Raw genomic sequence first — 7837 nt, 5'->3', positions numbered from 1 at the left:
AAGGACACTCCAAAGTGGGAGGGGAGGGTAGAGTAGCAAACAGGGTTTATTCCATTATAAACCTTATATAGTACAATTTTACTCCTTTTTTCTCTTTTCATCCTTCTTTCAATTCACTCAATTGTATACAAGCATCATTTTGATAATAAAAATTAAACATAAATGCCTTGAACAGGACTTGGCACATAGTGTGTACTCAATGAATAATTGATGCTGATGCTTTTGCTGCTGTGATCTTTGTTAAAGTGAGAATCAATCCATATTCTGCACAACAGCCCTAAGTTATTTTATTATTCTCTATTTCTCCATTCAAAGAAAAAAATGTTAGTTAATCAAACTCTATACCTGATATCTGAAGATGCACTAAAAATATTGGGAGTCAACCCTCTAAAATCAGATACAAATGTTTTCTTTAAGGTATGCTACGGTCTGAATGTTCAAGTCCTCCCAAAATTCATAGATTGAGACCTCATCCCCACTGTGATGGTGTTAGAGTGGGCAAGGGGTGGGGGAGCAATTAGATTATGAGAGGTCTTCCTCAATGAATAGAATTTGTGCTCTTATCAAAGAAACTCCAGAGAGGTAGACAATGTCCTCCACCACATGACAGTCAGCACAAGGGTACCATCTATGAACCAGGACCAAGGCTTCACCAGACACCAAGTCTTCTGGAAACTTGATCTTGAACTTCCACCCTCCAGAACTTTTGAGTAATAAATTTTTATGGCTTTTAAGTTAACCAGTTTATGGTATGTGACATGGTAATGTTTTAATGATCAATCAATGTAAATTTACATCATTGTTAATCAAGAATACTTTATATAAGTATATTTCACTTATATAATCATTCTCCTATTTTTGAACATTTAGGTTGTCTGAATATTTCAATACTATACCCAGTATTGCAATAAGCATCTATTATATTTATATAATCATTCTCCTATTGTTGAGCAATTAGGTTGTCTGAATATGTCAATATTATACCCAATATTGCAATATGCATCCTTGTTGATATGATACAAAATTCTCGATGTCTGAAGTTGTTTTTCAGCACATTAAATAGTGAAAGAGGTGGTAAAGAGGATCCTTTATACTCAGAAGTTGTCACAAAGCTGCAAAGCCTAAGAAAAGAAAGTGATATAGAATGAGTGGCTGATATTATAAAAAACTAGCTCCTGGCCTTCATGCTTGAAGTTGAATGAATAAAATATTTTATATAATTCATATCAAGTCACTGAGTCTAAAATTCAGTGAATATGCCAGCATAAATGCCCTTTTGAACTTATTATGCTATTATCAACCTACAGCATTATATTTTTAGAACACTTATAAAATCATTATCCCATAAGTTCCTTTAACATTATAATTTGATAGTTTAATCAGTCACCAGCACTGTGTAGGTACAAAATTGAAATATTAAAATAGAGTATACTTCCTACTGCTTGATTTTCAATGTCCACCAACTTTGGCTTGAGTCTGGTAGGACCCAAGAGAAAAATGAAAACTTGCATTGTCATTTACCTAACCATCTGGGCAAACAGACTCTTGTCTTGTGTTACTGTCCTCTACCAAGCTATTCCTGTAACAAAAGATGTCCAGGGAGTGAGGTGACTTGATACTGCTCTGAGATCTCTGTGTTAGCTACACTGTGTAGGTAAACATGAGTTGTGAATGTGAGGAGTGTGGCTCTATAGATGGGTACCCACATGATCTCAGGACAAAAAAAAATGCATTGTATACAGAAAGTTCAAGTTATGTAAAATTGACACTAAAATTGTGAAGCAAATTATATCATAGGAACACAAGGCACCAAACAGCAAGCAAACATAAATAAGTTTTAAATCATTCATCTCTGTTTGCAAGAATATTAAATCTAATTCACAAGCCTTCTTATTTACTTTCCCCTTTTGTAGGCTGCCCTTCCTTGTCTACATTTCTTGATATATGCTGGTCTCATCAAACATTCAAAACCATAAAAATATCAGGGAAACATTTCACCCCCTGACAGACCATTCTGAACTTGGCTGACTCTGGGAACCAAGGGCCACCATCTGTTTACTGGGACTCCTTGGGCATTCGGAGGGCTTTTTTCCGCTACAGAGATGGTGTGAGTTCTGCAACAGAAATCATCACTTTTGGGTCTCCTCAAACAGCCAACACTCCCAAAGACCTTCAAGGAATATCAATGGGAACTTTTTAGAATCTATCAGTTGTTCGTGGGGAAGGACATGAAGATCAAATAAAAAAGCTTTGCCTCTTTGTTGGACCCTTAAATCAAGCTCCACAATAACTAGATTGTGACACAGAGATTTGGGTGCAGGGGGTGTACTGGGTATGTTTGGGGGGGATCAATACTTTGGACAAGTGAAGGAAGCAGATTAGAGAAGAGGAAGAAGTTGAATTTTGATGTACTTGGAGCAGAAACCTTGGCATTTCCCACAGGAAGCTCTGGGTCTAGGATGGCTTTTCAAAGTTATCCCTAACTGAGGTAAAAGGACATGGTCCTCATAACACTTGTACACCCATCATTGGTTGTAGGCTGCCTCCTTGGAAGGGAGGATCTCTCTTGGTCTGTAATTCATGAACAGGGTCTTAGCCCACTAGTAGCCATATCTCCTAGAAGTAGGAGAATGAGCTCCTATATCCTGAAGGGAGATGGGCAGTACACTAATACATATGCTATACTCACCCACCCTCAGGGGACATTTCCTGATGTCTCAGAAGAAAGCCAACTCTATGTCAGAAGTTCCAACCTGGAGAAGTGACTGCTATCTTTAGACATAGGAGGGTAGCAGGAAGGAAGGTATTTCACAGGGACCACAAAGGTCCAGCAATCCTCAAATTTAATACACACAGTTGCTATGAAATCTGCTGCAGTAGATATAAAAAGTCATTTCAGATTAAGGAGCATCCTCAGACATACACATATATATCAACTTCATAGTGCTGTCTGGCCCATGGAATAGCAAGCCAACTGGACAAAGCAGGGAGGTAATATCCCAGAACAGATTCCCAAACAAGGAGTGATGAAAGTTGGTCATCTTGCCCCTGCATGACAAAACCCAAAGCATATCCTGCACAGAGATCCTCTATTGCCTACAATGTCAACCTTTTCATTAATACTCCATTTACTGACCCTCCCTTCTTCCCTGATTTCCCCAACTTCTACTATAATACCTAGGATCATCTCCTAATAAATGACCTGCAACCAAATCTTTGTCAGTCTACACATCTGCCTTGGAGGGAACCCAACCTAAGGATAAAAATGAAGATTTCCTTCATCATTGTCATCCCATTGTGATGCTGTCTCTAGAAGTAGGATGTAAACATATCCCTGCTGGGAAAAACCTCTTGCCACATCCTCATTGTCTTCTCCAAAAGTTCTGGAAAATAAATGCCCTCTGGTATCTTCACTTTCTGGTCCTTTACATGTAGGAAAAGATCTATGGATGGATGGATGGATGGATGACAAATAAACAGATGATAGATAATGTGTTCTGATGTTTTTATGACAGTTCTTGTCCATGTGCCAAGGTCTGTAAATTTTTTCTTAGAAAGCTATAGCAGTGTCACATATTTCATTCTGGCTGCCTATGATGCCTCCCTCCTTCTATGCACAGGATCTTGGGTTCCCTTTAAGGAAGAGCTCTGCCCACACTCAACTCCTGTGGGCTTCCTGGAGCTGACACTTGATGACCCACAGCCTCCCAGTTCCTCCAGAAACACAGGTCCTGTGACATCTTTCTCTTGTTGAACCCAGACCCTGCCCCAACCCGTGGCCTTCTCTTGCACTTAAAATAAAACTTCAACAACTGTTGTCATCTAAGAGTTTCCAGGTATCTTTAACCCTGCCTTCTTCCCTGACCCCCTCCCATACTCCTCTACACCCTGTTCAGTCTGGCTTTCTCTTCTCAGCCTCACCAAGCCCATCCCTGCAGTGCAGTACTTTACCTGAAAACTCCCCAAACTGCTGTTTAATTTCTGGCTCTTTCTTGTCACTTAATTCTCAGACCAGATGTCACCAGCTTCAGAGAGGGATTCCTTCCCACCCAATCTTAGGTAGTCAAGCCTCCAGTCACTATCACATAATCCTGTCTTATCTCCATCAGAGCCCATGACAATATGAAATTATATTTGTGTTGTTTTACTCATTTGGTATCTGATGTCCCTGTGGAAACATGAACTCCACCAAGCCTGGGTGCTATCGTTCCTGTTCATTCTGTTATCCTCAGCACCTAGACCAACACCTGAAATATTGTAGGTATTCAATTAAGATATTTAAAATAATGAATGAATGAAATGCTTCCTGTTTATTTACATGGCAAAACACAAGCTTAGAGGAAAACAGAAAACATCTACTCCAAAAATGATCAATCATTGTTTTAAAACACAGGACGATCTTAAAGTCTAAAGGCAAAAGTATTAAATAATACAGAATAGAGCCATCATTCCGATGATGATCATCGGCTATCAGCTTTCAATCATCATTATAGGTTGTCAAGAGATGTAAGACCTAAGGGTCCTTCTAATTCCAAACATACTTAATAATCTGAAATTCATTATCCCAGATTGAGTTATTTGTTGCTTCGCAGTGTTACCATAATAACAGGCTAGTTAATAAAAATAATATAATGACAACAATAGCAAGAAGTTGACATCGCTCTTTCCTTTGATTTACAGAGATCCTCTAGACGCAGGATTGAAAGGCAGCTGATTTCTGAGTCAGGCAAAGAAGTCCATCATAGTTATGGATACTTCAAATCAAATCAGCAAAATGCGCCATCCATGGTAACCCATGAAATATAGGTTGATGGATACTAGCAGGCAAAGAGGAGGGAGAAACAGGTGTCCTAGCAAGGATATGTGACTGTGTTGTTTCACCAAGACAAAAAGGAGCAAAGGCTGAAAGATTTAGCTCTTCCCAACGACAACTTTGAGAGTCTGTGGTGATTTATTTGACAGGGAAGAGGAGGGCGGGCTGCCCTCCTCTATGGAATCAGCTCCTTGATTATAAACACTCAATAACTTTCCGGTTGAAAATGCATTTTCCCTCTCGCCTATCGGTATCTGACGCCTGCTTTATTATTTCCTATTAGGAAATGCTATTTAATTCCGTCCACGGCTTGGCGACCTTTGTGTGGCTTCCCCATTTAGGAAATTTACAAGTAAATCACAAAGAAGTATATACACATATGCTTATAAAATATACATGCACTTGTAAATGAAAATGCACCAAACGCACAAAAAAAAACTACATGCATTGCAAAAACTGGGCATATGCGCATAAGAGGTGGGAGGCAGGTGTTTGGGAAATCTTCACACCATCCCAATATTTTTCTAATGGTTTCCATTTCCAATGCAAGGGAGAATTTGGAAAACATTAGCGACTATGGTGTGCTCTGAGCAGTGACATGTAGCTGGCAACGTGGTGGGTGGGATTCCCCCCCCCTATTTTCCCTCTAACAAAGAAATAGGGTGAGTTTATTAAAGCATAAATGCCATTTTCATCCTGCAATGTTAACTGTGTGGCTGGGATCCCTGAGGTACAGAGGCAGTCAAAGCAAACAGCTGTGCCACCTACTTGCAACAGTTGTACGCCCACCACACAGCACTGAGGGGAGGAGCAGGTCAAAGAGAGCCGTAAAGAGGATGGGGAACCTGGCTTAGCTCACTCCCTGTTAGCCCGAGGGAAAATCCAGCCCTCGGAGGGTAGGTATTGTATATGCTGCTCTGAGCACTGAGCATTCTCTTGCAACTTGTCTCCTATAAACCACCTACTGCATTTTTATATTCTACAATCACATAGACCAAAACAGTGTTTAGCAAATTAACAGAAAACTAAATAAAAGGCATATCAACCAACCTAGCAGGCAGCTTGAAGATGATCCTGAGTGGGGGGTGGCAGCAACTGCTGTTCTGGTGGCAAGTGATTGCTTCACCATCCTTGTCTCTCGTGGCTCTGGGAAAGATGGGGCACTCTGGCCAAGCCATTATTAGGTTATCTTAGTGGAGCCTTAGGGTCGCCCCATGCCAGCCTGCATCAGCAGAGGATGTGTTCGGAGAACTCAGGCAGAATGAAACTGAACCCCGCTTTGCAGACATTCAAAGGCAAAGAGCTCTCCTGGCTGCTTGCAACTTGGCTACCCTGTCAGCCTGGAGTGGCGGACAGAGGAGAGAGCAGCACCTACCCCATTTCCCCAACCCCACCATGCAACCTTCCTCCCAGCTACTATGTGTAAAAGAAGTTCAATCTTTCTCCCTTCCACGGAATTCTCTTCTACCTTGATTCCCTGGACACCCATTCTCTCCTCCTCTCCTTTAATTACCTCTGTGATGACTCTCAGATATTAGCGATGCCCAGGTTTCTGTAGAAGCTCCTGTTCTCAGTGGATACACTTTTTGTGGGCATTTCCCTTCTTGCTATCTTTCTGCTAACAATTCCAAAGCACTTATTTCCTTCCCTAGTGTTGCTCCTGACCTCTGGACCCATCCATACAACTGCACAATAGACATCTCTTCCTGACAGTAGAGTCCCTGGAATGTTCATATAGGAGAGGTTTAGAAACAGCGCTCTGCATGTTCCCACTCAGTGATGGACACAGTGCCCAGGAGCCAGGGTTTGGGGATGCTGTCACACATTTCACTCAGTCTTGCCCCCCAACTGCCATTCCCAATGGGCATGTGCACCCAGAACTCAGAGAGCTGGGATGGTCTAAAGTCACAGGGAAAGGTGGAAAATTCTTTGTCACCATGATCAGTAAGAGCTATTTATGGCTTTGTTCTTTTCTTAGTTTCTGATTTGCCTCATAGTTGATAGGTTGTAGGTTCTTATTCCTGAATCTTGGCAAAACTGTTTAGGCTTAATCTATTGGCCTCAAAACTACTGGGCAGTTAGTTACATCACCTGTCTACCTCCTTGTTACTGTAGTATTGGGTTACCTGCTCTTATTTGGGATTAATATAACGAGTACCTCTCCATTCACCTCCATTCATATAATCACAGATAGCCATGCTGAAGATTAACAGTAGGAGAGAAACCAAGAAGTGGCATCTCAGTGTGAAGAGAAGTTCTGATTAACTTAGTAAACCAAATGTTCTGTCTTGCAGCCAAAGAACTTTACATCTAGTTGTGTGTAAACATACTAACACCCAGAATTTACTTATATAATTTTGCCTGTAATTATACTCTCTTTCTCACCAATACCCAGTATTGAGATGTTCAAAAAAGTGAAAGTTGATCTTCTCATAGATTAAGTTCAATAGAATATGTCTTCAAATATTAGTTATGAATGGTCAGAGTAAATAAATTATAGAATAATGAAGTGGGAGTCCTAAAACTACCCTTGTGTGGCATACACACCACATTTACCACAACTTTGGCTATAATTGGGATGGCCATCTAGATGGCTAATTGAAATAGTGAGAGGCTATGACTCATTCTAAGCTACCTCTTGATTTGAACACGGCTATCTGGATGTCCTGCATACATCCCAAACTTGGTAAACTTGACTAACAAATCAGAAGCCCTTATTCCATATCCCCTCTCTCAGAGAATGGTATTCCCATCTATCTGGTCATCCAAACTCTAAACTGAACATCATGTGGAGTTCCTGAGTATCTCCCACCCCCACTCAGCCTTTATTATCTTTTGAGTCATTAGTTCTACAGTTAACCTGAGTTCTCTTTCTTGGAACTCTGCTTGCTTAACCCAGCCTTCAGTCTCCACAGGGTTGGCCCTGCCTCCCCTGTGAGCAACTTGGTGGGCTCCTGCTGCAAATCAGAAAATTACCCTAAACCACAATGATTTTTCTCATACCATCTTCCTTCTTATTTCTTT

The 7837-nt window shown here is 40.8% G+C and overlaps 1 pseudogene; it reads left to right on the top strand.

The window, feature by feature from the left end:
* Positions 1-6679: 6679 nt before the first annotated feature.
* Positions 6680-7127, top strand: LOC113187860 (phosphatidylinositol N-acetylglucosaminyltransferase subunit P pseudogene; annotated as a pseudogene).
* The last annotated feature ends 710 nt before the right edge of the window (positions 7128-7837 follow it).

Source organism: Urocitellus parryii, chromosome 3, assembly GCF_045843805.1.
Source record: "Urocitellus parryii isolate mUroPar1 chromosome 3, mUroPar1.hap1, whole genome shotgun sequence".
In the NCBI taxonomy this organism is placed as follows: Eukaryota; Metazoa; Chordata; class Mammalia; order Rodentia; family Sciuridae; genus Urocitellus; species Urocitellus parryii.
The sequence above is the reverse complement of the archived record's forward strand: the minus strand, read 5'-3'. Positions and strand labels throughout refer to the sequence as shown.